Source organism: Chlorocebus sabaeus, chromosome 21, assembly GCF_047675955.1.
Source record: "Chlorocebus sabaeus isolate Y175 chromosome 21, mChlSab1.0.hap1, whole genome shotgun sequence".
Taxonomy (NCBI): Eukaryota; Metazoa; Chordata; class Mammalia; order Primates; family Cercopithecidae; genus Chlorocebus; species Chlorocebus sabaeus.
The window spans coordinates 123,138,923-123,159,139 of NC_132924.1; the positions used below are offsets into that span (position 1 = coordinate 123,138,923).

General features: G+C 39.1%; 1 long non-coding RNA gene across 1 annotated transcript in view; it reads left to right on the top strand.

Moving 5' to 3' along the window:
- LOC140709725 (uncharacterized) overlaps positions 1-15,521 on the top strand; it is a 39,292-nt gene extending 23,771 nt beyond the window's left edge. The window contains exons 4-5 of the long non-coding RNA XR_012090473.1: positions 1,523-1,702; positions 5,134-15,521. This is a non-coding gene — a long non-coding RNA (uncharacterized lncRNA). The remainder of the gene's footprint in view (positions 1-1,522; positions 1,703-5,133) is intronic.
- Positions 15,522-20,217: the final 4,696 nt, after the last annotated feature.

Genomic DNA, 20,217 nt, shown 5'->3' on the forward strand with positions numbered 1-20,217 from the left:
TTAATTTCAAATTCTACTAGTTCATTGCTGGTATATAGAAAAGTGATGGACTTTTGTATACTGACCTTGTGTTCTACAATCTTGTTCAAATCACTTTTTAGTACCAGAAGCTTTTTTTTTTTGTTGATTCTTTCAGATTTTCTACATGGACAATCATGACATCATGACATCATAAGACAAATACAGTTTTATTTCTTCCTTCCCAATCTGTATACTTTTTTTCCCTTTATTTTTCTTATTGCATTAGCTGGAACTTCTAGCACAATGTTGAAAAGGAGTGATAAGAAGAGTCATCCCTGACTTGTTCCCGATCTTAGTGGGAAAAGTTCTAGTTTATCACCATTAAGTATGATGGTAGCTATTTTTCTAGATATTTTTCTAGATATTCTTTTTCAAGTTGAGGAAGTTCCCCGCTACATCTAGTTTACTGAGAGTTTTTGTCATGAATAGATGTTAGATTTTGTGAAATGTGTTTTCTGTGTCTTGATCTGATCATGTGATTGTTCTTTAGTCTGTTGATGTGATGAATTATATTAATTGAATTTTTCAACCAATTATCTGCAATCAATCTGCATAATTAGCACAAATTCCACTTGGTCATGATATATGATTTGTTTTACACATTGTAGGATTAGTATTTTGCTGAGGAGTTTTGCCTCTTTGTTCATGAGAGATTTTAATCTTAGCTTTTTTTCTTCTGGTAATGTTTTTGTCTGTTTTTGATAATTTGGTGAGTCTGGCCTCATAGAATGAGTTAAATAGTATTCATTCTGCTTCCATCTTCTGGAAGACATTGCAGAGAATTTAAGAATTTCTTCCTTAAATGTTTGGTGGAATTCTCTGGTGAACCCACGTGGGCCTGATGCTTTCTGTTTTGAAAGGTTAATAACTGTTTTATTTTTTTTTTTTTGAGATGGAGTCTTGCTCTGTTGCCCAGCCTGGAGTGCAGTGGCGTGATCTCGGCTCACTGCAAGCTCTGACTCCTGGGTTCATGTTATTCTCCTGCTTCGGCCTCCCGAGTAGCTGGGACCACAGTTGCCTGCCACCATGCCTGGCTAATTTTTTGTATTTTTAGTAGAGACGGGGTTTCACCGTAGTTAGCCAGGGTGGTCTCGATCTCCTGACCTTGTGATCCGCCCGCCTCGACCTCCCAATGGTTTGATTTTTTTAATCATATAAACTTATCCAGATTGTCTATTTCTGCTTGTCTAAACCTTGGCATACAAAATCTTTCAAAGAATTGGTCCATTTCATCTAGGTTACCAAATTTGTGGGCATAGAATTGTTCATAATATTTCTTTATTATCATTTTAATGTCAATGGGATCTGCATGATGTCACCTCCTTCATTTCTGATATTAGTAATTTGTGTCCTCTCTTTTTTTTTTCTTATCCTGGCTGGAGGCTTATCAATTTTATTGATCTTTTCAAAAAAGTAGCTTTTGCTTAGTTTCTCTGTTGATTTTCTATTTTTAATTTCATTGATTTCAGCTCTAATTTTTATTATTATTTTTTCTGAACAGGCATTTTGTAAAAGAAGACATACAGATGGTTAACAAGCATATGAAATAATGTTCAACATCACTAATCATCAGAGAAATGCAAATTAAAACTACAATGAGATATATTACACCAGTAGAATGGCTATTATTGTCATTTTAACTTTTATTTTGGATTCAGGGGTCCATGTGCAGGTTTGTCATGTAAGTAAACCATGTGTCATGGGAGTTTGGTGTACAGATAATTTTGTCACCCAGATAGTAAGCATAGTACCTGATAGGTAATTTTTCTGGTTTTCTCCCTCCTCCCACCCTCCACTCTCAAGTAAGCCCCAGTGTCTGTTACTCCTCTCCTAGGATCCATGTGTTCTTGTTGTTAACTCCCACTTATAAGTGAGAACATATGGTATTTGCTTTTCTATCCTGCTCAAGATAATGGCCTCCAACTCTATCCATGTTGCTGCAGAGGACTTGATCTTGTTCTTTTTTATGGCTGCATAGTATTTCATGGTGTATATGTACCACATTTTCTTTATCCAGCTACTATTGATGGGCATTTAGGTTGATTCCATGTCTCTGCTATTGTGAATTGTGCTACAGTGAACATGTGCACGCATGTGTCTTTATGGTAGAACAATTTATATTCTTTTGAGTACATACATGATAATGTGTTTGCTGGGTTGAATAGTAATTCTGTTTTAAGTTCTTTGAGGAACGGCCACAATGCTCTTTCCACAACGGCTGAACTAATTTATATTTCCACCAGCGGTGTATAAGTGTTCCCTTTTCTCCACAGCCTTGCCAACATCTGTTTTTTTTTTCTTTCACTTTTTAATAATAACCATTATGACTGGTGTGAGATGGAATCTCATTGTGGCTTTGATTTACTGTGATAAACATTTTTTCATATGCTCTTTGTTCACATGCATGTCTTCTTTTGAAAAGTGTCTGTTCATATCCTTTGTTCTTTAATGGGGTTGTTTGTTTTTTGCTTGTTAATTTAAGTTCATTATAGATTCTAGATATCAGACCTTTGTCAGATGAATAGTTTGCAAATATTTTCTCCCATTCTGTAGGTTGACTATTTACCCTGTTGATAGTTTCTTTTTTTTTTTTTTCCTGTTCGAAAGCTTTAGTTTAATTAGATTCCATTTATCAGTTTTTGCTTTTGTTGCAGTTGCTTCTGGTGTCTTTGTCATAAAATCTTTGTGAAGTCTTGTGTTCAGAATAGTATTGTCTAGGTTGTCTTCCAGAGATTTTATAGTTTTAGGTTTCACATTTAAGTCTTAATCCATCTGGAGTTGATTTTTGTATGTGGTGTAAAGTTAGGGTTCCAGTTTCAACCTCCTGCAAATAGCAAGCCAGTTATCCCAGCACCATTTACTAAATAGGGAGTTCCTTCCCTATTGCTTGCTTTTGTCAGCTTTGTGGAAGATCAGATGGTTGCAGGTGTGTGGTATTATTTCTGGGCTCTCTATTCTGTTCCATTGGTCTAGGTGTCTGTTTTTGTACCAGTACTATGCTGTTTTGGTTGTTGTAGCCTTGCAGTTTAATTTGAAGTCAGGTAACATGATGTCTCCAGTTTTTTGCTTTTTTGTTTAGAATTGTGGAATGGTTATTATTAAAAAGACAAAGAATAACAGATCCTGGGAAGGATGCAGAGAAAAAAGAATGCTTATACTGCTGCTAGAATGTAAATTAATACAACCTCTATGAAAAACAGTATGGAGATTTCTCAAAGAACTAAAAGTGAAACTACCAGTTGATCCAGCAATCCCACTACTGGGTACATACTCAAAGGAAAAGAAATTATTATATAAAAGGCACATGCACTCATGTTTACTGCAGCACTATTTACAAATGTAAGGAATCAACCTAAGTATCCATCAACGAATGTTTGGATAAAGAAAATGTTATACATTTATATATAATATATATAGTATATTTAATTAAATATTAAATATTTTATATTATAAAATATCAAATTTTCTTTATATGTAAATATACTTAAATATATAAATTTATATAAACACATAAATTTATATTATGCATATTTATGAATATATATTTAAATTATATATTTAAATATATTTACATATATAAACTGGATCCCTTCCTTACGCCTTATACAAAAATTAACTCAAGATGGATTAAAGACTTACGTGTAAGACCTAAAACCATAAAAACCCTAGAAGAAGAAAACCTAGGCAATACCATTCAGGACATAGGCATGGGCAAAGACTTCATGACTAACACACCAAAAGCAATGGCAAAAAAAGCCAAAATAGACCAATGGGATCTAATTAAAGACCTTCTGCACAGCTGTAGGGAGAACCCCCTGAAACTATTGCTACAGAATAAAAGACGAAATGCTCCTGATTATTGTAAATACAAAATTGCATGCAGGATTGTGTAAAGACAATGCCAGGTTGGACTGCCAGAATGGGCCAACAGCGCGTGATGTGCTTCCCCCTGCAGACAGCCTATGAATGGACGTGCAGTCAGGGAGGTTTCACATCACCAAGATTCCTATCCCAGAAAAGCAGATGTTCATAGCTCTGGGAATGGAATGTGACCCTCGTGGAGAGCCTATAAACAGACACATGGGGGTGGGGGCGCCTGTCCATATGGATAAGATAGGGCTATAAATGCCTTCATCTTGCTGCGGCTCTTCTAGGCCTCTTTAGGGTTAAGGCATACTCCCTTCTGAGAAATTCTGGTCTAACCGGTTGTCTAACTTCATGTCCTTTTTCTATGAATTGTTTGTAACCAGCTTTTGCTGTAACTGTTACTGCTGATTAATATCTTGCTAATCATAGGTTATGGAAAGGCTATGTTCTTGTCTTAAGGCTCTGTTAGAAATTACTGATGCACACACTATATTGTAAATTTGTATCTGTATATACTGCTGCATACAGATGCTATGTTAAAGAATTACTTCATCCCCATGTGACCATCTCACCTCATAATCAAATGACCCTAAATACCTCACAAACCTACCCCTGCCTTCACTAAACTTAATAATAAATGCTAACATATCCAGCACATTGTTGGCACTATGGAACCAGAAGGCGGTGACCCCCCTGGACCCAGCTTTCACTATCTTGTGTGTGTCTATTATTTCTCGACCTGCCAGTCCACCTGGGAACAAAGAGGGAGCCCCATTGCATTGCGGGCTGCTGGTCAGATCCCGTAATATCTGGTGCCCAACGTGGCCTTCTTTGTTCCTCAGTTCAGTGCACTCTGAGTGCAGGTTCATGATGGCTAGTCTTCAGTCTTGATGGTAAGGTCTCCGGGTGTGCTTTTTCTGACTCTCCCCTCTTTTTGGATTTGTCAACTGGTAATATTCCAGGGTTATTATGGGACAATCACAGTCTAAACACCAGGCTTATCTGTCTTTTATTAAACTTCTTCTTAAACAGGGTGGAATCAAGGCTGATTCCAATAACCGTATTCTTTTATTTCAGACTATTGAAAAATATTGTCCTTGGTTCCCTGACAAAGATTCTATGGACCTATTAGACTGGGATAGAGTTGCCACCACTCTCCACCAACTCATTAGAGATGGTGTTTTACTTCCTATTTCTGTTTGGACTGACTGGGCTCTTATTTGTGTTGCTTTACTTCCTTTTCAGTCTGGTGATCCTCTTCAACTGCCAGAAGTTAACATGGATGGTGAACCGCTCCCTTTACCTCGGGTAGCTGACCCCCCTACTAGCCCTCCTGATGATGAGGAAGAATTCGGTTGCTCCTTGTTTTCTCCCCAAGAGGAGAAACCTGGTGATGATCCCCTCCCTCTGCCTTCTATCTTGGAACCTGTGTATGTTAACTCTTCTTCTACTAAGCCGTTTCCCCCTCTGTCAGAGGAGGATGTGTGGCATTCATTTAAATGGTCTGGTTCTCATTCCTCTCGTCCTTTTGGAACTCTCCTTTCTTCTAAGCCTACTGTTTCTTTTGGCACTCCGGGACCCCTTCTTTCAGAGGCTTGGAATCCTGCTTCCCCTTAGTCTGCATCCCAGCACCCTCGGTCTCCTTCTCTTCTTCTGCCCCTGCACAGTGGATGTGTGAGTCACCTGTTTGGGTAGAACAGTGGCCACTTTCCAAACACAAGTTGGAGGCTTTAATTGAAATTGTTAATGATTTACTGCAAGCAAACACTATTGAGCTCTCCTTGTCTCCATGGAACTCACCTGTGTTTGTTGTACAAAAAAAGTCAGGAAAATGGAGAATGGTAACAGATTTAAGAGCTGTTAATGCAGTTATTAAACCTATGGGGGCGTTACAACCCGGTGTGCCCTCCCCCTCCATGATTCCTAAGGAATGGCCTGTAATTATCATTGACCTTAAAGACTGCTTTTTTTCATATTCCTTTAGACAAGTCAGACTGTGAAAAATTTGCTTTCATTATACCATCCATTAACAATTCTGCTCCTGCAGCTAGATATCAATGGAAAGTTTTACCTCAAGGAATGATTAACAGTCCTACTATTTGTCAGTTGTTTGTCAGTACTGTGTTAAAACCTATCCGACAGATTTTTAAAAATAATTATATTCTTCATTATATGGATGATATACTGATTGCTTCCCCCACTAAAGATGAATTAATTCAATGTTTTACCTCTTTAAAATTAGCTGTTGCCAATGCAGGACTCCACATTGCTCCCGATAAAATTCAACAAGCCACTCCTTTTCTGTACTTAGGAATGCAGCTAGGAGCTCGCTCCATTAAGCTCCCAAAAGTCCAACTTCGTACTGACAATTTAAACACCTTAAATGATTTTCAAAAATTGCTAGATGACATCAATTATCTCAGACCAACCCTAGGCATTTGTACTTATGCATTATCTCATCTATTTGCCACTTTATCAGGAGATACAGATTTAAACAGTCGTCGCTCTCTACCTGAACCAGCAAAACAAGAGTTGTCTTTTGTAGAATAATGAGTGAGAGAGGCACAAGTCTCTCTTATTGACCCAAATTTACCTTTACAATTTTTAGTTTTTCCTTCCATCCACTCTCCTACAGGACTTACAGTACAAAACGATTCTCTAGTTGAATACGTATTTCTTCCTAATTCGGCCTCTAAAACTCTTTCAATATATCTTGATCAAATAGCCACTTTGCTTGAGTTAGGACGCCAACATATCACTAAAATTTCCGGCTTTGATCCAAACAGTATTGTGGTCCCTTTGTCAAAAAATGAAGTTAAAAATGCCTTTTCTACATCTTTGTGCTGGCAGACTAATCTGGCTGACTTCATTGGCACTATTGATAATCATTTGCCTAAGTCAAAATTCTTTCAATCTCTGTGAAATAGTTCCTGGATTCTACCAAAACTTACTTGTTCATCACCACTAGAGACAGCCACTACCATTTTTACTGATGGATCCAGTAATGGAAAAGCAGGGTATGTACGACCAAAAGATAAAGTCATTTCTACTCCATACACTTCTGCTCAAAAAGCTGAGTTGTTTGCTATTATCTCTGCATTACAGGATTTTGATTAGCCTCTTAATATTGTCTCTGACTCAGCTTATGTAGTCCATGCCACTAAGGCAATAGAAACAGCTACCATCAAAAATATTGCTGACACTAATCTGTTTTCCTTGTTCTCTTTGTTACAAAAAACTGTCAGAAACTGAAACCATCCTTTTTTCATCACTCACATTCGTTCTCATACTAACTTGCCAGGATCTTTATCCAGTGGTAATCATAAAGTTGATACTCTAGTTTCTCTAGCCATTACAGATGCAGAACAATTTCATCAACTCACTCATACTAATGCCTCAAGTCTTAAACATAAATATTCTCTCAGTTGGAAACAAGCTAAACAAATTGTACAATACTGTTCTCAATGTCAGGTTCTTGTCTTACCCACACAATCTCCTGGAGTTAATCCCCAAGGCCTATCCCCTAATGTTATCTGGCAAGTGGATGTTTCTCATATTCCTTATTTTGGAAAATTAGCTTATGTGCATATCACAGTTGACACCTTTTCCAATTTCATCTGGGCTACCTGTCAAACCAGAGAAGCCACTTCTCATGTTAAAAAACATATGTTTTCATGTTTTGCAGTTATGGGAATTTCCAGTGAGCTCAAAACAGACAATGGTCCAGCCTATTGCAGTAAAGCTTTTAAAAATTTTCTTGATCAGTGGCATACTAAACATCTTACTGGTATTCCTTATAACCCACAAGGCCAAGCTATTGTAGAAAAAAGTAACAGAACTTTAAAATTATGATCACTTAAACAAAAAGAGGGGGATAAGGAGTTGTCTACCCCTCACATACAAGTAAACTTGGCATTGTTGACGTTAAATTTTCTTAATATTCCTAAATCTAGTTCTGTTACTGCTACTGAGAAACATTTCCCTGGTAACCATCCTACGGTAAACCAAGGAAGGGTATGGTGGAAAGACGTCCAATCTAGTATATGGTCAAAAGGTTCTATTTTAACGTGGGGAAGAGGCTATGCTTGTGTTTCCCCAGGTGAACATCCATCTCCTGTTTGGATTCCTGCTAGACACCTGAAATTGTGTCCTGAAGATGCATGCAACAAGACAGAGAAATTTGCTGAAAAAGCACCACAGCAGGAAACAACTAACACATCCAATTGTCAAGAAGAAGAAAATGACCACACTAACTCCTTTACAACAGACAATCCAGTCAGCCATCCTGAACAACTTGTCTCCAGTGATCCAGGTCTGGCTCAACCTCTGCCTACTCCTGATGACACTGATCCTTCTACCCTCTGTCACCCCACAACTGTTAAAAACTGTACATATTGGGCCTGTATTCCTTTTCCTCCTCTTATTCGAGCCATGACATGGATGGACACTCCTATCGAAGTCTATGTTAATGATTGTATTTGGATGTCTGGTTCCGTAGATGATCGTTGTCCTGCCCAACCTTCAGAAGAAGGAACTCCTTTCAATATCACTTTAGGTTTTAGGCTCTGGCCCCAAATGTGCCTGCCCTTGTCTTCTGTCTCTGGATCTAGAGGGGCTGCTGAGCACTCCAGTAGCCCTTGCAGCCACTGGGACCTCCCACAGCTCTTGCCACCAAGAACTACACAGTTGCTGATGTGATGGACCCCAGCTACCTGATCTGATAAGACATCACACCTCCTAAACCTGGAGCCACTACATGCCTCCACACATGATTCCCTGAATGACTAGATCTGGTTCCATTACACTCCAGCATTCCCCCACCCCAGATGAAGGCCTTTCTTTAATGAAGTCAATCCATAAAGTCTGGAAGAAATGACTGCTTTTTCAAATGTACAGACATGAATGCAAGACTACAAGAATAAAAAACAACCAAGAAAACATGACACTATTAGAGAAACACAATAAACTTCCAGTAATTGACCCCAAAGATTGAAGAACCCCAAAAATTGACCCAAAAAATGAAGAAGTCGAAATAATTGTTCTAAAGAATCTCAGTGAGTTACAAAAGAACACAGATAAACAACTTAATTAGGAAAATAATACATGAACAAAACGAGAAGCTCAACAGAGAGACAGAAAACAAAAAGCAACCAAACACATTTTGGAGCTGAAAACAGAAGAACTAAAAATACAACAGACTGTATCAAGAAAATAATAAGTAAATTCAAAGATAGATATTTGAAATCATCCAGTCAGAGGATAAAAAAGAAAAAAACTAATGAAAAGGAATGAAAAAAGCCTGTAGATTCTATGGAACACCATATAGAGCTAACATTCGCATTTTAGGAGTTTTAGAGGGAGTAGAGGGAGAGGAAGGAACAGAAGGCTCCTTTAAAGAAATAATGGCTAAAGTTCCCCAAATCTGGGGAAAGATATGAACATCCAGATATGTGAAGCTTATAGGTCTAGAATCAGATTCGACCCAAAGAATACTTCACCAAGACACATTATAAATGAACTATCAAAAATCAAAGACAAAGAGAGAATACTGAAAGCAGTAAGAGAAAAGAAGCATATCCCATCCCAGGAAATCCCAATAAGGCTATCAATGATGCCTGCAGACCAGAAGTTCTGCTATAATCAAATACTATAATCAAAGTAATGGAAGGGAAAAAAAAGAACAGTCAACCAAGAATATTTTACCCAGAAACATTGTCCTTCAGAAATGAGAGAGAGATAAGGACTTTCCCAGACCAACAGATCTGAGAAAGTTCACCACCACTAGATTTGCCTTACAAGAAAAGCTAAAGGGAGTTCTTCATTCTGAAACTAAAAGACACTGTATTAGTCTGTTTTCACACTGCCATAAAGATACTACCTGAGACTGGGTAATTTATAAAGAAAAGAGGTTTAATTGACTCACAGTTCCACATGGCTGGGGAGGCCTCAGGTAACTTATAATCATGGCAGAAGGCAAAGGGGAAGCAAAGTATGTCTTACATGCCAGCAGGAGAGAGAGAGAGAGCAAAAAGGGGGAAGCACCAGATAGTTATCAAACAACTAGGTCTCATAAGAATGCATGTACTATCACAAGAATAGCGTGGGGCAAACTGCCCCCATGATCCAATCACCCCCCACCAGGTCCCTCCCTTGACATGTGAGGATTACAATTTGGATTACAATTCTATATGAGATTTGGGTGGGTATGCAGCCAAATCATATCAGACACTAAGTGATAACATAAAAACATATGGATGTATAAAACTCACCAGCAAAGGTAAATATATAGTCAAATTCAGAATAGTCTAATGCCACAATGATGTATAAACCACTTATATTATTAGTATGAAGGTTAAAAGACAAAACTATTAAAAATAATAATAGCTACAATAATTTGTAAAGGATATGCAATATAAAAAGATGTAAATTATAGTATCAAAAATGTTGGTGGTGTATTTGAGTAAAACTGTAGAGTTTTTTAAAAAGTGTGATCAAAGTTAAGTTGTTATCAGCTTAAAACAGACTGGTATAGGCCGGGTGCGGTGGCTCATGTCTGTAATCCTGGCACTTTGGGAGACCGAGGAAGGTAGATCACCTGAGGTCAGGAGTTCAAGACCATACTGGCCAATATGGTGACACCCCATCTCTACGAAAAATACAAAAATTAGCTGGGCATGGTGGTGTGTGCCTGTAGTCCCAGCTACTCGGGAGGCTGAGGCAGAAGAATCACTTGAACCCAGGAGATATGGGTTGCAGTGAGCCAAGATCATGCCACTGCACTCCAGCCTGGGTGACAGAGTGAGACTCTATCTCAAGAAGAAAAATAGACTGATATAGCAATAAAAACCTTCCATACAATGTTAAAATGATGTGACTAGAGAAGAACTCTTGTCTTGTTCCTGGGTGGGGGAAAGCTTTCAGGCTTTTACTGTTAAATATGGTATTAGTAATCACATTTTCACCGATGCCCTTCATCAGGTAGTAGAAGTTCTCTTTCACGGAAAGAAATGATCATGTGATTTTTTTTTCTGCATTATTTTGCTGACATAATGTTTGGTCAGCATTGTGATTGGTTTGGATGTTAAACCAATCTTGCATTCCTAAGATAAATTCCACTTGGTCATAATGTATATTCCTTTTTGTAGATCGCTTAATTTTCTTTGCTAGTGTTTTTCTTGGGGATTTTCTGAGTCTGTAGTTATAGGAGATAATGATATGTGTTTTTCTTTGCTTGTCTCTTTCGGGTTTGGTATCATAGAATGAGTTGGGAAGTGTTCTTCCTCTTCTAAATTTTTGAAGTTAGTGAAGAAATGGTATTAATTATTCTTAAATGTTTTGTGGAATCCACTAGTGAAGCCATCTGGGCCTAGGTTTTCTTTGTAGGTAATTTTTAAAATTACTAATTGAATCTATGTGTTTTGCTAATTGAATATATGTATAGGTGTATAATGTACTATGGAAGTAGAAAGCCTATCAGTAGTTTTAGATCAAACTTTGGTCACATTGCTAACTCCTCTCTTCTTCCTGTTGATTGCATGGATTTTGCAGAGGTTTATTTTTCCATTTTTGTTGTTATTTATTGTATTAGAATAAAATTGCTAAATGGGGACCTGGGTAGCCATTGACATTGTCTTCTGGGTTACTATATTTATCTGTAAGTCATTGGTCTCCCACTAATTGCAAATCTGTTACGCTTATAAGGGATAAGAGAACTGCTGAAGACCGGTTCCAAGCTAGCTGAATAGGAACAGCTCCAGTCTGCAGCTCCCAGCGTGATCGATGCAGAAGATGGGTGATTTCTGCATTTCCAACTTAAGTACCTGGTTCATCTCACTGGGACTGGTTGGACAGTGGGTGCAGCCCACGGAGGGTGAGCTGAAGCAGGGCAGGGCCTTGCCTCACCTGAGAAGCACAAGAGGTTGGGGTATTTCCCTTTCTTAGCCAAGGGAAACCGTGACAGACTGTACTGGGAAAATCGGGACACTGCCACCCAAACACTGTGCTTTTCCAGTGGTCTTAGCAAATGGCACACTAGGAGATTATATCCTGTGACTGGCTCAGCAGGTCCCATGCTGATGGAGCCTTGCTCACTGCTAACGCAGCAGTCTGAAATCAAACTGTGAGGTGGCAGCCTGGCTGGGGGAGGGGTGTCCATCACTGCTGAGGCTTGAGTCGGTAAACAAAGTGGCCCAGAAGATTGAGCTGGGTGGATCCCACTGCAGCTCAATGAGGCCTGCCTGCCTCTGTAGACTCCACCTCTGGGGGCAGGGCATAGCTGAACAAAAGGCAGCAGAAACTCCTGCAGACTTAAGCGTCTCTATCTGACAGCTCTGAAGAGAGCAGTGGTTCTCCCAGAACAGTGTTTGAGCTCTGAGAATAGACTGACTGCCTCCTCAAGTGGTTCCCTGACCTCATGTAGCCTAACTGGGAGACATCTCCCAGTAGAGGCTGACTGACACCTCATTCAGTGAGGTGCCCCTATGAGACGAAGCTTCCAGAAGAAGGATCAGGCAGCAATATTTGGTGTTCTGCAATATTTGCTGTTCTGCTGCCTCCGCTGGTGATACCCAGGAAAACAGGGTCTGAAGTGGACCTCCAGCAAACTCCAACAGACCTGAGCTGAGGGACCTGACTGTTAGAAGGAAAACTAACAAACAGAATGGAATAGCTTCAACATCAACAAAAGGGACATCCACACCAAAACCCCATCTATTAGGTCACCATCATCAAAGACGAAAGTTAGATAAAACCACAAAGATGGGGAGAAACAAGGGCATAAAAGCTGAAAATTCTAAAAAACAGAGTGCCTATTCTCCTCCAAAGGATTGCAGATCCTCGCCAGCAATGGAACAAAGCTGGATGGAGAATGACGTTGACAAGTCGACAGAAGTAGGCTTCAGAAGGTCAGTAATAACACACTTCTCTGAGCTAAAGGAGGATGTTTGAATCCATTGCAAGGAAGCTAAAAACCTTGAAAAAAGATTAGACAAATGGCTAACTAGAATAAACAGTGTAGAGAAGACCTTAAAGCTCTTACCAAACAGAGCTGAAAACCATGGCATGAGAACTATGTGATGCATGCACAAGCTTCAGTGGCTGATTTGACCAAGTGGAAGACAGAGTATCAGTGATTGAAGACCAAATTAATGAAATGAAGTGAGAAGAGAAGTTTAGAGAAAAAAGAGTAAAAAAAAAAAAGAACAAAGCCTCCAAGAAAATATGGGACTATGTGAAAAGAGCAAATCTATATTTGATTGGTGTACCTGAAAGTGATGGAGAGAATGGAACAAAGCTAGAAAACACTCTTTAGGATATAATCCAGGAGAACTTACCCAACCTAGCAAGGCAGGCCAACATTCAAATTCAGGAAATACAGAGAACACCACAAAGTTACTCCTCGAGAAGAGCAACTCCAAGACACAGAATTGTCAGATTCACAAAGGTTGAAATGAAGGAAAAAATGTTAAGGGCAGCCAGCAAGAAAGGTCGGGTTACCCACAAAGGGAAGCCCATCAGACTAATGGTGGATCTCTCAGCAGAAACCCTACAAGCCAGAAGAGAGTAGGGGCCAATATTGAACATTCTTAAATAAAAGAATTTTCAACCCAGAATTTCATATCCAGCCAAACTAAGCTTCATCAATGAAGGAGAAATAAAATCACTTACAGACAAGCAAATGCTGAGAGATTTTGTCACCACCAGGCCTTCCTTACAAGAGCTCCTGAAGGAAGCAATAAACACGGAAAGGAACAACCGGTACCAGCCACTGCAAAAACATGCCAAATTGTAAAGACCATCGATGCTAGGAAGAAACTGCATCAACTAACGGGCAAAATAACTAGCTAACATCATAATGACAGGATCAAATTCACACATAACAATATTAACCTTAAATGTAAATGGCCTAAATGCCCCAATTAAAAGACACAGACTGGCAAACTGAATAAAGAGTCAAGACCCAACAGTGTGCTGTATTCAGCAGATCCATCTCACGTGCAGAGACACACATAGGCTCAAAATGAAGGGATGGAGGAAGATCTACCAAACAAATGGAAAGCAAACAAAACAAAACAAAACAAAAACAAAAACAAAAACAGAAAAACCGGGGTTGCAATCCTAGTCTCTGATAAAAATGACTTTAAACCAACAAAGATCAAAAGAGACAAAAAAGGCCATTACATAATGGTAAAGGGATCAATTCAACAAGAAGAGCTAACTATCCTAAATATATATGCAACTAATACAGGAGCACCCAGATTCATAAAGCAAGTTCATAGAGATTTACAAAGAGACTTAGACTCCCACACAATAATAATGGGAGACATTAACACCCCACTGTCAATATTAGACAGATCGATGAGACAGAAGGTTAACAAGGATATTCAGGACTTGAACTCAGCCCTGCATCAAGCACACCTAACAGACATCTACAGAACTCTCCACCTCAAATCAACAGAATATACATTCTTCTCAGCACCACATCACACTTTTTCCAGAATTGACCACATAGCTGGAAGTAAAGCACTCCTCAGCAAATGCAAAAGAACAGAAATCACAACAAACTGTCTCTCAGACCACAGTGCAATCAAATTAGAAATCAGGATTAAGAAACTCACTCAAAACCACACAACTACATGGAAACTGAACAACCTGCTCCTGAATGACTACTGGGTAAATAACGAAATGAAGGCAGAAGTAAAGATGTTCTTTGAAACCAATGAGAACAAAGACACAATGTACCAGAATCTCTGGGACACGTTTAAAGCAGTGTGTAGAGGGAAATTTATAGCACTAACTGCCCACAAGAGAAAGCAGGAAAGATCTAAAATTGACACCCTAACATCAAAATTAAAAGAACTAGAGAAGCAATAGCAAAAACATTCAAAAGCCAGCAGAAGGCAAGAAATAAGTAAGATCAGAGCAGAACTGAAGGAGACAGAGACACAAAAAACCGTTCAAAAAATCAATGAATCCAGGAGCTGGCTTTTTGAAGAGATCACCAAAATTGATAGACTGCTAGCAAGACTAATAAAGAAGAAAAGAGAGAAGAATCAAATAGACACAATAAAAAATGATAAAAGGGATATCACCACCAATCCCACAGAAATACAAACTATCGTCAGAGAATACTATAAACACCTCTATGCAAATAAACTAGACCATCTAGAAGAAATGGATAAATTCCTGGACACATACACCCTCCCAAGACGAAACCAGGAAGAAATTGAATCCCTGAATAGGCCAATAACTGGCTCTGAAATTGAGGCAATAATTAAGAGCCTACCAACCAAAGAAAGTCCAGGACCAGATGGATTCCCAGTCGAATTCTACCAGAGGTACAAAGAAAAGCTGGTACTATTCCTTCTGAAACTATTCCAATCAATAGAAAAAGACAGGCCGGCATCATCCTGATACCATAGCCTGGCAGAGACACAATGAAAAAAAGAGAATTTTAGACCAATATCCCTGATGAACATCGAGGTGAAAATCCTCAATAAAATACTGGCAAACCAAATCCAGCAGCACACCAAACAGCTTATCCACCAAGATCAAGTTGGCTTCATCCCTGGGATGCAAGGCTGGTTCAACATATGCAAATCAATAAGCATAATCCATCACATAAATAGAACCAAGGTCAAAAACCACAATTATCTCAGTAGATGCAGATAAGGCCTTTGACGAAATTCAACAGCCCTTCATGCTAAAAACTCTCAATAAACTAGGTATTGATGGAACATATCTCAAAATAATAAGAACTATTTATGACAAACCCACAGCCAATATCATACTGAATGGGCAAAAACTGGAAGCATTCCCTTTGAAAACCAGCACAAGACAGGGATGCCCTCTCTCACCACTCCTATTCAACATAGTGTTGGAAGTTCTGGCCAGGGCAGTCAGGCAAGAGAAAGAAATAAGGGTATTCAGTCAGGAAAAGAGGAAGTCAAATTGTCCCTGTTTGCAGATGACACGATTGTATATTTAGAAAACCCCACCGTCTCTTCCCAAAATCTCCTTAAGCTGATAAGCAACTTCGGCAAAGTCTCAGGATACCAAATCAATGTGCAAAAATCACAAGCATTCCTATACACCAATCACAGAGAAACAGAGAGCCAAATCATGAGTGAACTCCCATTCACAATAGCTTCAAAGAGAATAAAATACCTAGGAATACAACTAAAAATGTATATGAAGGACCCCTTCAAGGAGAACTACAAACCACTGCTCTATGAAATAAAAGAAGACACAAACAAATGGAAGGACATTCCATGCTCATGGATAGGAAGAATCTATATCATGAAAATGGCCATACTGCCCAAGGTAATTTATGGATTCAATGCCATCCCCATCAAGCTACCAGTGACTTTCTTCACAGAATTGGTAAAAACTACTTTAAAGTCCATGTGGAACTAAAAAAGAGCCCGCATTGCCGAGACAATCCTAAGTCAAAAGAACAAAGCTCGTGGCATCACGCTACCTGACTTCAAACTACACTACAAGGCTTCAGTAACCAAAACAGCATGGGTACCAAAACAGAGATATAGACCAATGGAACAGAACAGAGGCCTCAGAAATAACACCACACATCTACAACCATCTGATCTTAAACAAACCTGACAAAAACAAGAAATGGGGAAAGGATTCCCTAGTTAATAAATGGTGCTGGGAAAACTGGCTAGCCATATGTAGAAAGCTGAAACTGGATCCCTTCCTTTCTCTTTATACAAAAATCAATTCAAGATGGATTAAAGACTTAAATGTAAGACCTAAAACCATAAAAACCCTAGAAGAAAACCTAGGCAATACCATTCAGGACATAGGCATGAGCAAGGACTTCATTCTAAAACACCAAAGGCAATGGCAACAAAAGCCAAAATAGACAAATAGGATCTAATTAAGCTAAAGAGCTTCTGCATGGCAAAAGAAACTACCATCAGAGTGAACAGGTAACCTACAGAATGTGACAAAATTTTTGCAATCTACTCGTCTGTCAAAGGGCTAATATCTAGAACCTACAAAGAACTTAAACAAACTTACAAGAAAAAAATCAACCCGATAAAAATGTGGGCAAAGGATATGAACAGACATTTCTCAAAAGAAAACATTTATGCACCCAACAGACACATGAAAAAAATGCTCATCATCACTGGTAATCAGAAAAATGCAAATCAAAACCACAATGAGATACCATCTCACGCCAGTTAAAATGGTGATCATTAAAAAAATCAGGAAACAACAGGTGCTGGAGAGGATATGGAGAAATAGGAATGCTTTTACACTGTTGGTGGGATTGTAAACTAGTTCAACCATTGTGGAAGACAGTGTGGCGATTCCTCAAGGATCTAGAACTAGAAATACCATTTGACCCAGCCATCCCATTACTGGATATAGATACCCAAAGGATTATAAATCATGCTACTATAAAGACACATGCACACGTATGTTTATTGTGGCACTATTCACAATAGGAAAGACTTGGAACCAACCCAGATGTCCATCAATGATAGACTGGATTAAGAAAATGTGGCACATACATGCCATGGAATACTATGCAGCCATAAAAAAGGATGAGTTTGTGTCCTTTGTCCTTTGTAGGGACACAGGTGAAGCTAGAAACCATAATTCTGAGGAAACTATCTCAAGGACAGAAAACCAAACACCGCATGTTCTCACTCATAGGTGGGAACTGAACAATGAGAACACTTGGACACAGGGTGGGGAACATCACACACTGGGGCCTGTCGTGGGGTGGGGGTTGGGGGAGGGATAGCTTTAGGAGAAATACCTAATGTAAATGACTAGTTGATGGGTGCAGCATACCAACATGGCACATGTATACCTATGTAACAAACTTGCATGTTGTGGGCATGTACCCTAGAACTTAAAGTATATATATATATGAAAAAAAGAATATATAACAATAAAAAAGAGAACTGCTGATGACTCTTTATATTTCCAGATAGTCATTTATAATATTTCTCAGCTTAGAAATGTGTCATTTAAATACTATTTTCAAATTATCTTTCCTCATAACGAGCAATTTAAAAACACGGAGTCTGCTCCACTGTTTATTAGCTACATAAGTTTTCAGAACTTCATTGTTAGGGTTTAGAAAAGTAGCAACACACATAAGCACCTATTCCAATTCACAGCAAATTTTATTTTGTTTAGCTCACGTCAGAGTCAAGAATGATAATGATTGCACCCCCGAATAAGGCACTGGTGTGGGTTTGGAGACTCAGAGGAAAACTCTTCTGCCTCATCTCTGGGCCAGTACCAACTGGAAGAAGGACCAAAGGAGGAGACAGAGCACAGTTGAAAGCAATCTCCATGGTGATATTTCTTCTTGGCACTGTCTGCCTCTTTCAAATTTCTTCTGAATACTTTAGCAGATGCAAAGATGGAGACCTGGGCCTTGTAGCATAACCTTTCTAGCCTGTGATTTGACCACAGCTTTAAGTGATGGGTAAGACAGAATGGGAAGGAGGTAAGGCAGGAAATGGCTGTGGCTGAGGCAGGATGCATTTGTTTTTTAAATGAACCAGCGAATTTACAATAAATCATCTTGTAGCTTATTTCTTGAAGATATAAGGGATTACGGGAAACAGAAGAAGAAAGGGTGTTAAATTGAAAACAAAATGAGGAAATTAAGATAATAGCAGAAATTGCACAAGCCTAATTATAAATTCTAGAGAGAGGGTAAGTTACTGAATGCTATCTGGTGGCGATGGCAACCTCTTAATTATTTTCCCAGTTTCTGTTCTCCTAAGCATATTTTGCTTCCACAATTAGTATTATGGAATGGCTAAGAATTCAGGAGTGTATAAGCAAATCCTGGATATTAGAGGGGTGGGGCTAAAAAGACTGTGTAAACAAGTATGGAAGGAATCTGGGGTGTGGAGAGAGTAGCAGAAACCTATGGAAGAAAAATGCCTGCTTCCTTGCTTCATGCTTTGTTGGCTGTTCTGTGCCAAGTAATAAATAAAGCTGGTATCTGTAACTGTCTGCACATTACTCATATGACCATAGGGACTCAATAGCACTGGGAGAAGAGGGCTTGTACTAATATTGCTCCCTCATGTGGGACTCCTCAAGAGAAGTCCCAGGACTGTTCTGTCCCTTGTGGTCTCTCTTTGAGGATCATCGTTCTCTGCACCACTTCGTAGGTTTATAACTATGTTCTGACCAACATACCACCCTGTAGGTTTGTAACTATGTTCTGACCAACATCTGAGAAGTACTGTGGGTAGGTGGGCCAGGGCTCATGATTTGAGAGAGTCTGGGAATTTGTACTCATTGGGTAAGGCCTAAAGATACTGGTGCTTAGTAACATTTTTCCCCTTTAAAGCCATAGATATTACCAGTGGCAGAATCAGACTCATACACTTTTCCACTGACACTGCATTTTGTATAGTAATGGGAGACATCCAGTGCTGATATGCTAACCTGAGAATCTACTACTGAAGCTCATGGTACAAAGCAGGCGTCACTGGGCTAACAGAAAGATACTGTTTACTCTTAAACAACTCAGATAAAGTTAGTAATCTTGTGCTGACAGTGTCCCCCAGGGAGAAATCCCCTGCATATTTAAATGCATTAAAGCTTGTTTTGTTTCATTTTAAGGGATAACACCCTCCTCTTTAGTGATAAAACAGTTGTTTTGATATAAATTGGGAATTCTGTAAGAGTAGGCAATCAGCTCCTGCTGGTGAGACTGGGACATGCTTTTAGGCCGAGGTGGCCTTATAACCTGCTCAGCTCTTCCTGTTTCAATTGTCTGTCTGCTCCTCATAGGATTCAAAGGCCTGTTTGCACACCTTAATTTCCTATGACTGTCTTTAAAGGTAACACTTTTTTTTTTGTCTTGGTGTTTATAAATTGATGACAAAAGTTAAATACTTCTGCCAAAGGATCTGAGGTTGGAAAGGGTAAAGTAAAAGGGAGTGGGTTGAAGGCAGCTGCAGAGTCAGAGAGACCTGGCAAATGAAAAGTACCTGAGGAACAGTCTCAGGTAATGTCTAAAATGACCTTCGGAGAAAGCCCACAGCTACTTCTCTCATCAGCGAGAGTTTCATGTTCCATCTGGGCCAGATATGTGGATGAGGAATGAGGAAGGATGTACAGGTGCACTTCATTTTATTGTACCTCACTTCATTGCACTTTGTGGATGACGCACTTTCTACAAATTGAAGAAACACTGCATCAAGCAAGTCTGTTGGTGCCATTTTCCCAACAGTACGTGTTCACTTTTTGTGTCTGTGTCACTTTTTGACAGTTCTCACAGTATTTCAAACATTTTCATTATTATCTGTCCTGATGATTTGGGAT